This window comes from Rattus norvegicus, chromosome 4 (genome assembly GCF_021556685.1).
Source record: "Rattus norvegicus strain SHRSP/BbbUtx chromosome 4, alternate assembly SHRSP_T2T, whole genome shotgun sequence".
Classification (NCBI taxonomy): domain Eukaryota; kingdom Metazoa; phylum Chordata; class Mammalia; order Rodentia; family Muridae; genus Rattus; species Rattus norvegicus.
In genome coordinates, this window is record NC_141537.1 from 98,032,166 (window position 1) to 98,043,498 (window position 11,333).

Sequence of the window (11,333 nt, forward strand, 5' to 3'; positions counted from 1 at the left end):
TTCAAGAAATGTCTACTACAAACAGTTCACCAAGGGAAGACATTAATTTTTTACCCAATCAAAATTATTTGAGTGAGTTAAAGATCTAATAGTTTTTGCTTTGTTTTGTATTCCATGACAGCAGGGTATTCTATATTACCCCAGTATTTCTTTGAAATGTATTATTTAAAATAGAGACTACCTACAGTAGAGAGGTCATCTATAATTATGAATGTTTAAAAAGAAATTCATTCTCTCAAGACTTACACATGGTTTGACCTCAGGCGCCTGGGGACGCTGATCTTGTGCTAAGTGCTGAGATGAGTAAGCCTTGCACCTGTTTCCAGCAATAAGTGGTTCCCAGTAATTTGCATGCTCTAATTTCATAGCCTTGGGGTCTTCTTCATATACCAGTCACACCATGTGCCATTGTCATTGCAGTCAGGATTTAACATGGACATGCTGGCCCATGCTCAGTTTCTTGGGTTATTGTTGCTCTGGTTTCCAGGTAAAATGAACTAAAATGGGAATTTCACTGATTAGTATTGACTGTTATTTGGGTGATGTCATCCTTTATAATGCTTAATTGTGTGGATATTCATTATGTCTCCACTCCTAGGTGCCAGATGCGACATCCAGATGACCCAGTCTCCATCTTCCCTGCCTGCATCTCTGGGAGACAGAGTCACTATTACTTGCCGGGCAAGTCAAGACATTGGAAATTATTTAAGATGGTTCCAGCAGAAACCGGGGAAATCTCCTAGGCTTATGATTTATGGTGCAACCAACTTGGCAAATGGGGTCCCATCAAGGTTCAGTGGCAGTAGGTCTGGGTCAGATTATTCTCTGACCATCAACAGCTTGGAGTCTGAAGATATGGCTATTTATTACTGTCTGCAGCATAATGAGTATCCTCCCACAGTGATACAAGTCATAACATAAACCTCATGGGAGCAGAAGTGAGAGGCTTGGCTGCCCCATCTGCTTCTCCTCATGAATCACCCAGTCTAAGTATTTCTCAAATGTCACAGGTCTCTCTGGGAGTCTGGAGTCATGTCAGATGTAGTCTTTCATGTAATATACTCTGCTCATGCAATATGGTCTCAGACTGGTGGATTTAACAGGTTAACTACATGCTGGGCCTTATGGTAGTTGTCTGGTGACTCGTTACCCACATTGTCCATTTGAGTGTCCACTGAATGTATTGTCTGTCTCAGGCTCACTCATGGCCATGGTCTCGGTCATAGGCCAGGTTCTTTTAGTCTCTAGTTCCCTATCCTGGAAGACTTTCTGCTCTTGCATCATGACATTTAGCGTGTTTTGGGCTTAGTTCTTTCAGGGAATGTTAGGCTACTAATAGTTCAGATGTTCTTAGGTCAGGATGTTGGTGAGCTGAGCATTTGCATAGCCTTTCCCTTCTCTGCCTCCTACTGACACTCATATGACATACCTGCAATGCCTTTGGGAGGCAGGGGTATACCATAGTCTTGATCACTCTGATTTTATACAATAAAGAAGAATAAAGTCAGAAATTTAGTGCCACATTTCTATGTTTCCAGTTTTTCTAGTTATGCTGTCTTTTGACTATCTGCATAAATTCTAGACTGAATTTACTAAGTTTTGAAATTCTTTGAGATACAGTATTTGCATTATATTGATTTAATTAGCAAACTGCAGATGATATCAATTTAAATCTCATTCATAGGACTAGAGAGAAAGCCCAGTGGTTAAGACCATTTGTTTATCCTGAAAGTGACTTGGGTTTGATTATCAGCCCCAAAAAGGTGATCAACAGCTATGTCTTTTATTTGTCTGTTTGTTTATCTATTTATTTATATTTGAGTTCTCCATCTACACATACACACACAAACACACACACACACACAAACACACACACACACACACACACAAAGAGGGAATCTGATATCATTATAGATGTTTGTGAGTAATCATATGGGTGCTGGGAATGGAATTCAAGACCTCTGGACCAGCAGTCAGTGCACTTATCCCCCCCACAGTTGTCTTAATTTCAGTTTTCTATACCATCTTCTGTCCTTTGATGGTACTAGATATGCATATAATGTCTTAGAGACCTGCGAACAATGTATACACACTTTTTTTATTTAAAAAAAATACCCAGATATATCCTCTAGTCACTTGTGTGACTTTTAGTCTAAGGAGCTCTTCGTCTTCTTCTTTCTTCTTCTTCTTCTTCTTCTTCTTCTTCTTCTTCTTCTTCTTCTTCTTCTTCTTCTTCTTCTTCTTCTTCTTTTTCTTCTTCTTCTCCTTCTCCTTCTCCTTCTCCTTCTCCTTCTCCTTCTCCTTCTCTTTCTCCTTCTTCTTCTTCTCCAAATAAACATTTAGTTTATTGAATTTCCTGCATGTCCTCAGGCACTTTTTCGCATAATCTTTAGTAGCTACATAAGGTCAGCACAACTGAAGTGAATGGTGGATCCAATCACATTTAAAAGTTTCAAGCAAAGTGTGATGACAGATTTCAAAAGTTTTTTTCTACTTTATTATTTTACCTTTCTTTTTTTAAAATTTTATTTATTTATCTTTATTAACTTGAGTATTTCTTTATTCTTTTTTTTTTCTATTTTTCGGAGCTGGGGACCGAACCCAGGGCCTTGTGCTTGCTAGGCAAGCGCTCTACCACTGAGCTAAATCCCCAACCCAACTTGAGTATTTCTTATTTACATTTCAATTGTTATTCCCTTTCCTGTTTTCCCCTCCCTGAGTGCTTCCAAAAAGAAACTTGAGGAAACATACATTAGCACCTTGACAGCACACCTAAAAGCTCTAGAATAAAAAGAAAAATACACCTAAGAGGAGTAGAAGGAAGTAAGTAATCAAACCCAGGGCTGAAGTCAACCAAGTAGAAACAAAAAGAACTATATATAGAATCAACAAAACCAGGAGCTAGCTCTTTGAGAAAATCAACAAGATAGATAAACCCTTAGCCAGGCTAACTAGGGGGCACAGAAAGCATATCCAAATTAAAAGCAGAAATGAAAAGAGAGACATAACAATGGAATCTGAGGAAATTTAAAAAAATCATCAGATCCTACTACAAAAGGCTACACAAAACAAAACTGGAAAATTTGGAGGAAATGGACTATTATTTAGACAGATACCAGGTACCAAGGTTAAATCAGGATCAGATAAACCATCTAAACTGTCCTATAACCCCTAAAGGCATAGAAGCATTCGTTAGAAGCCTCTCAAACCAACAAACAAATGAAGAGCCCAGGGCCAGATGGGTGTAGTACAGAATTCTATCATACTTTCATAGAAGACATAATTCCAATACTCTTCAAACTATTCCGCAAAATAGAAACAGAAGGAATACTACTCAATTTTTTTTTCCTATGGAGCCACAGTCACACTTATACCTAAACCACAAAAAGATCCATCAAAGTAAGATAACTACAGATCAATCTTCCTTATGAATATTGATGCAAAAGTACTCGATAAAATTCTCTAAAACTGAATCCATGAACACATCAAAACAATCAGCCATCATGACCTTGTAGGTTTCATTCCAGGAATTCATGGATGGTTCTATATAGTGAAATCCATTAATGTAATCCACTATATAAACAAAGTAAAAAATAACCCCACATGATCATCGCATTAGAAACTGAAAATGCCTTTGACAAAATACAGCACCCATTTATGTTAAAAGTATTGGAGAGATCAGGAAATCAAGGTGCATACTTAAATATAATAAAAGCATTATACACCAAACCAATAGCAACAACAAACTAAATGGAGAGAAACTCAAAGCAATCCCATCAAAATCAGGAATAAGAAAAAGCTGCCCACTCTTTCCCTACCTATTCAATATAAGTTGAATATAAGTTCTACTCTGACTCTAAGTTCTAGCCACAGCAGATAGAGATCAAAAAGAGATCAAAGTCATATATATTGGGAGGGAGGAAGTCAAAATACCACTATTTGCAGATGATATGATACTATATATTAGTGAACCCAAAAATTCTATCCGAGAGCTCCTACAGCTGATATACAAGTTCAGCAAGTGGTCAAATATAAAATTAACTCAAAGGATAAGAGGGCTGAGAAATAAACTAGAAAACAATAACATCCTTCACAATAGTCATAAATAAGATAAAATATCTCGGTGTGATTCTAACCAAGCAAGTAAAGATCTGTATGATAATCGATCCATGCTTATCACCCTGTACAAAGCTTAAGTCCAAGTGGATCAAGGACCTCCACATCAAACCAGACATACTCGAACTAATAGAAGAAAAACTAGGGAAGCATCTGGAACACATGGGCACTGGAAAAAATTTCCTGAACAAAACACCAATGGCTTACGCTCTAAGATCAAGAATCGACAAATGGGATCTCATAAAACTGCAAAGCTTCTGTAAGGCAAAGGACACTGTGGTTAGGACAAAACGGCAACCAACAGATTGGGAAAAGATCTTTACCAATCCTACAACAGATAGAGGCCTTATATCCAAAATATACAAAGAACTCAAGAAGTTAGACCGCAGGGAAACAAATAACCCTATTAAAAAATGGGGCTCAGAGCTAAACAAAGAATTCACAGCTGAGGAATGCCGAATGGCTGAGAAACACCTAAAGAAATGTTCAACATCTTTAGTCATAAGGGAAATGCAAATCAAAACAACCCTGAGATTTCACCTCACACCAGTGAGAATGGCTAAGATCAAAGACTCAGGTGACAGCAGATGCTGGCGAGGATGTGGAGAAAGAGGAACACTCCTCCATTGTTGGTGGGATTGCAAACTGGTACAACCATTCTGGAAATCAGTCTGGAGGATCCTCAGAAAATTGGACATTGAACTGCCTGAGGATCCAGCTATACCTCTCTTGGGCATATACCCAAAAGATGCCTCAACATATAAAAAAGACACGTGCTCCACTATGTTCATTGCAGCCTTATTTATAATAGCCAGAAAATGGAAAGAACCCAGATGCCCTTCAACAGAGGAATGGATACAGAAAATGTGGTACATCTACACAATGGAATATTACTCAGCTATCAAAAGCAACGGCTTTATGAAATTCGTAGGCAAATGGTTGGAACTGGAAAACATCATCCTGAGTGAGCTAACACAATCACAGAAAGACATACATGGTATGCACTCATTGATAAGTGGCTATTAGCCCAAATGCTTGAATTACCCTAGATGCCTAGAGCAAATGAAACTCAAGACGGATGATCAAAACGTGAATGCTTCACTCCTTCTTTAAAAGGGGAACAAGAATACCCTTGGCAGGGAAGAGAGAGGCAAAGATTAAAACAGAGACTGAAGGAACACCCATTCAGAGCCTGCCCCACATGTGGCCCATACATATACAGCCACCCAATTAGACAAGATGGATGAAGCAAAGAAGTGCAGACCGACAGGAGCCGGATGTAGATCGCTCCTGAGAGACACAGCCAGAATACAGCAAATACAGAGGCGAATACCAGCAGCATACCACTGAACTGAGAATAGAACCCCCGTTGAAGGAATCAGAGAAAGAACTGGAAGATCTTGAAGGGGCTCGAGACCCCATATGTACAACAATGCCAAGCAACCAGAGCTTCCAGGGACTAAGCCACTAACTAAAGACTATACATGGACTGACCCTGGACTCTGACCTCATAGGTAGCAATGAATATCCTAGTAAGAGCACCAGTGGAAGGGGAAGCCCTGGGTCCTGCTAAGACTGAACCCCCAGTGAACTAGACTGGTGGGGGGAGGGCGGCAATGGGGGGAGGGTTGGGAGGGGAACACCTATAAGGAAGGGGAGGGGGGAGGGGGATGTTTGCCCGGATACCGGGAAAGGGAATAACACTCGAAATGTATATAAGAAATACTCAAGTTAATAAAAAAAAAGAAATGTTAACATTTAAAAAAAAAGAACTTTAAGCCTCTGAAGAAAGAAATTGAAGAAGATCTCGGAGGATGGAAGGGTCTACCATGTTCACGTATTGGCATGATTAATAAAGTAAAGATGCCCATTTAACCAAAAGAAATCTACAGATTCAATGCAATCCACATCAAAATCCCAACTCATTTCTTCATAGTTAGACAGAACAATTTGCAAATTCATCTGGAATAACAAAAAACCCAGGAGAGCTAAAAGTATCCTCAACAATAAAAGGACTTCTGGGGAATCACCATCCCTGACTTCAAGCAGTATCACAGAGCAATAGTGATAAACTCTTATGGTATTGGTATAGAGACAGGCAGATAGACCAGTGGAATAGAATTGAAGACCCAGAAATGAACCCACACACCTATGATCACTTGATCTTTGACAAAGAAGCTAAAATCATCCAGTGGAAAAATGATAGTCTTTTCAACAAATGGTGTTGGTTCAACTGGCAGTCTGCATATACAACAATGCAAATTGATTCATTCTTATCTCCTTGTACAAAATACAAGTCCAAGTGGATCAATGACCTTTACCTTAAACCAGACACGCTGACTCTAATAGAAAAGAATGTGGGGATCGACCTGAAGTACTTGGGTAAAGGGGAAATTTTTCTGAATAAAACAAAAATGGCTTATGCTTTAAGAACAATTGACAAATTGGACCTCATAAAATTGCAAAGCTTTTGGAAGGCAAAGGACAATGTCAATAGGAAAAAACAGCAACCCACAATTTGAGAAAAGATCTTTACCATGTTCATCAGGTAGAGGTAATATCCCAAATATACAGAAAGCTCAAAAAGTTAGATTCCAGAGAACCGAATACCATATAAAAAATTGGAGTACAAACCTATACAGAGAATTCTCAACTGAAGAATCTTGAATGGCTGGGAAGCATTTAAAGAAATGTTCAACATCCTTAGTCAACAAGGAAATACAAATCAAAAAGGCTCTGAGATTCTACCTCACATCTGTCCAAATGGCTATGTTCAAAAACACAGATGACAGCAGATGTTGGTGAGAATGTGGAGACATAGGAACACTCCTCCATTGCTGGTGGGACAGCAAGATGTTAAAATGACTTTGGAAATCAGTCTAGCAGTTCCTGAGAAAATTGGACATAGTACTTCTGAGGACCCAGTTATACCAATTCTGGTTATATACTCAAAAGATGCTCCAACATATAACAAGGACCCATTGTTTCTGCCATTGCTGTGAGGCAATCAATGGAGAAACCAAGATATTTCATGACAAAACAAATTTAAACAATCTAAAGCTAAATATCTTTGATATTTTTGTGCCAATTACATAATTTCATGATTTTATTTCTGCAGATTACTAGGGTTTGGGTATTAGGTATACACATTTTCAGTATGACTCTTCTAATAAGCACAAATTGCTTTACAATTATTCCAATATTGATGTCTTCAAAATGTGCTAGAGAGTCTGTCTGAATTTCCTCCAGTAGAGGGAGGTCTAGCTCTTGTTTAATTGACCTGGGAGATTGCAACTCAGTCACTATTTCCATAAGGCCTTTTAATGTTCCTATTTTCAAATAGTTATGCACTCATAGGATGTTTCAAAAAAGTATAGGCAGGAACTTCGGTACCTTGTGCGTAACCTTCTCTTGGTTTGATATCTTTTAAATATATGAGGAAATTGAAAGGATTTCATATTATTAATGAGCTCATTTGCATTTATTTGTCTCAGTGGATGTTGTGTGTTTATATGCAGTGTCTCTAAGTATACTGGTCATCTAAATAGTCTGGGTTTTCAGAACCATAACCATGTACTCACCTACACTGCTACCACAAATCTCACTGGTATTACCACACCTTCCCCAACTCATAGCAAGGACTGCAGAGGAAGCCTTACACAATATGTACAATTTGCTATTGGTCTATGTTACTCTGAATTAAGTTGTTTGCATGAAGGATTAGCTTTTCTTTGCCTACAAGTAGCAGTTCTTGTTGTTGAAGAACCCAAATTCACCATGTTATTAGATGAGGAACATTTAACCACTTACTTACTTCTAGTTACTTCTGGAAGAACTCTATCAAGCATGTTTTTTCTTTTACTAGTTTTGGTGTGAAAATGAGTTTTCATTTCTCTGCAAAGGTACCCAATCTTTTTTTTCAACTTGCATTGTATTATAATTCTTCTTTTAGTGGTAGAAACATTTGCAAAAGTACTTTTGAGTGTTATAACCTTATTGTCCCATTAAAAATCTGATTTTCCAACTGCATAGGTAGCAATGAATAGTCTAGTAAGAGCACCAGTGAAAGGGGAAGCCCTTGGTCCTGCCAAGCCTGGACCCCCAGTGAATGGGATTCTTGGGGGGAGGGCGGTAATGGGGGGAGGATGGGGAAGCAAACACACATATAGAAGGGGAGGGTGAGGGGTTTGCGGGATGTTGGCATGAAAACCAGGAAAGGGAATAACATTTGAAATGTAAATAAGAAATACCCAATTTAATGAAGATGGAGGAAAAATATGTTTGTGTCTTTTTTATATCTTATTCAGGGAATTATCCATGCCTACATTTTTCCGTGTTTTGATTAGACTGTTTATATTTTTAATGGTGTGATTTTATTGATTTTAAGTTTCTGTTTTCTTGGTAATCTAAATAAAGCCTGTTTGAATACATAATTTCTATGCATTGTATTTTTGGTTGTAATCCATCATTATATCCACCAACAAAATTCTATTTTAGACTCAATTTTGAGGTCTACACAATTACTATTTCCTCTTATATAGCTAAGATTAAGTCAGCAAACCACACGAAATCAATTCATCATTATTTGCATCCTTGCTGGCTCTATTAACAAATTTTCCCTTAAAGGCTATTATTTGATTAAGTTCTAGATTTTAAGTATTGTCATTTTGACTACAGTAAACAAGCACTTACATGTATTTTTACTCATTCTCTCTATATCCACTCTCTTGGAACATTTTATTGAATTAAGTAATTATACTCTCTATCAAATTATTATGAATACAAAATTTCATAAAGAGTTGGGTTTCTTCTTGATGTGTTTTCCTTTAATTTTTCTACAGAGAGTTATTTTTTTTCTGTGTAGCATATTTGTCTGACCTGAAATGTAGTACTTTTAATTTCAAAATGTACTTTACTTTCTAATGAATATATTCCTCCATATATAATGACACATGTGTGCATAAATACATATGTATATATATACATGTGTGCCTATATATGCATTCGTGTTTGTTTTTTTATATGTGCATTTTGTTTTTTGCAATTCCTTGCTTTCTTGTTTTCTTGTATAACTTGTTGTGTAAATTGATGTGTTAAAAAATGGAGTTTCTTAATTTTGTTTTAGAAATGACCATATTTTTCTAAATGCTCACCAATATTTTTTATTTTCAGTAACTAATTTTCTGAGCATATTATATAAAATGCAAATCATTAGTAAACTGAAAATACTCTGTAGAAATGCAGCTCTCACTATTTCCACTGGCACCTTACTTGCCTACTATGTTAAAACATGGCCTCTTTGCCTAGCTTGTTGTGTTCTATTTCAGTTATTTCTAATAGAATATACAAGTTTGGAAACACCAACTGCAAGTGGAAGTGGTAATAGAGATATTTAGGATGCAGACTTGTGAGAACAATAAAAAGAGATCACAAGTTTACCTTATTGTAGATTATGTATGTCTTATCTTTAAAAAACCGATATAAATATTTTAAAATTAAAAAGTCACGTCAATTATTTCAAAGGAAGATTTCAGACAATTAGTCATTATTAGATCTGGTAACATGATTCAGGGACTATTTGTTACTCCCTACATGTTTGGTAGGACATAAATATCATCAGAATAAATAGGTTGCAAGTATGCTCTAAATGATGAGGCATGAAAAGAGGAAGAATTGACTGATAAGCTCATCCTACTACTAGTTACCTTTTACAAATAAAATTATTAAATTATTGTGTGGTCAGAGCCATTATAATCACTTGAAGCTGAAAATATTTTGTAATTACACTATTATTTACTCCTCCCCTCCTCCCTAGCCTTCTTCATTTCACTTTTGTTATCTTCACCCTATGGGATATCCCCAGTAGTCAATGCAAAAACACAACGAACGTCTTCAAGAATTTAAGAGACAGTTCACTCTGTATCCAAGTATGAATGACCTTAGCTTTGGAAGACAGATTTAGGTTACCTCTCAGTCTATGTTCTCATGAACTCTTTATAGTAAGTGAAAAAGAAAGTCATGAACTGAGCCCCTTTCCAATGCATTGGTGTAAACATTAATAGAAGTATTAAAGTAAAGTGGGGGAAATCCTGGTAGGCCTTAGATGCTGACAGTATTCTTACTTAGTCTTGTGATTGATGGTAGTTTATGGTTTGTTAAGTTACTTGTTAGTCACAAGAACTTTGGGTCAGACAGAGAGGTATCAAGGGAGAGTGGTTGTTTAGGATTCTAAAGTTTGCCCAAGGTAAATTGAAATTAGTTCCTGAACCTGTGACATTCTCACTTCTCCACAACCATTGAAGTTCTTATAATAGAATCAAATAGCAGAAAGCTCAGTGGAAGACATGATTCTTTTTTTCAGAAACATTTGCCCATATAGCACTAGCTATCATTGTCCAGTTGTATGTTACATGACTACATTGTACATAGGCCTCAGTATGATTCTCTTTAATAATTGGGGCTTGAAAGATTAATCAGCAGTAATATGCATTTTACTGCTCCTTTACTTAGGGACACATTTATCCACTAGGTGAGTCAAACCTATAGAATGTCAGAAAAGACAAAACCAGATTTAGACTACAGGAAAAATATCTTTTTTTGTTTGCTATATACCATATGCTGAATCCCTCTTGAGGCCAGTGTTTAAAACATGAGTCTCTTATTTCCTTCGAAACTGGAAATGCAGCTAGTCCAGAACTGGGAGCATGGCACATGTCATATTATCTTACTGTATGCACTTTCTTTCATTTAATTAATTAATTAATTTAATTAATTAATTCTCTGACTCATTGACTCCACAAATTAGGAGATATCATAAATATAGCATGTCTTAAATGAAAAAAAGTTACAAGGTAAGAAAGAGGATAAGGTGAGTAGGTGAGTGATTATTTTGAAAGAGTGTGGTTACACATGAATTTTGAATAAATATGCTTGAAAGACACCTTACAAAATTCTTGAAGAATCAATAATGTAAAAGAAAAAGAAGGAAAACTTTGGTCTCCTCTGAATATTATATTTAGATTCTCACCTTCCCAGCTATTAAAATGTAATAGAAGTATTTAATTCAATTGTTACATTTCAGGTTTTCAGTGTGTCCCAGGTATGTGGGTGGAATCTTCCTCAGGTCCTATTGCTTTTGGATTCTGTGGGATCTGAAGGAAAATGACTGAATTGGATTATATGAGGGTATAGTCCTGATGGTTTATTTGGTACACTAT

The 11,333-nt window shown here is 36.8% G+C and overlaps 1 non-coding gene across 1 annotated transcript; it reads right to left on the reverse strand.

The window, feature by feature from the left end:
• Positions 1 to 1,320: 1,320 nt before the first annotated feature.
• Positions 1,321 to 1,452, reverse strand: LOC120102702 (small nucleolar RNA SNORA17). The gene has a single exon (XR_015687385.1). It is a non-coding gene; the product is annotated as a small nucleolar RNA SNORA17 (small nucleolar RNA).
• Positions 1,453 to 11,333: the final 9,881 nt, after the last annotated feature.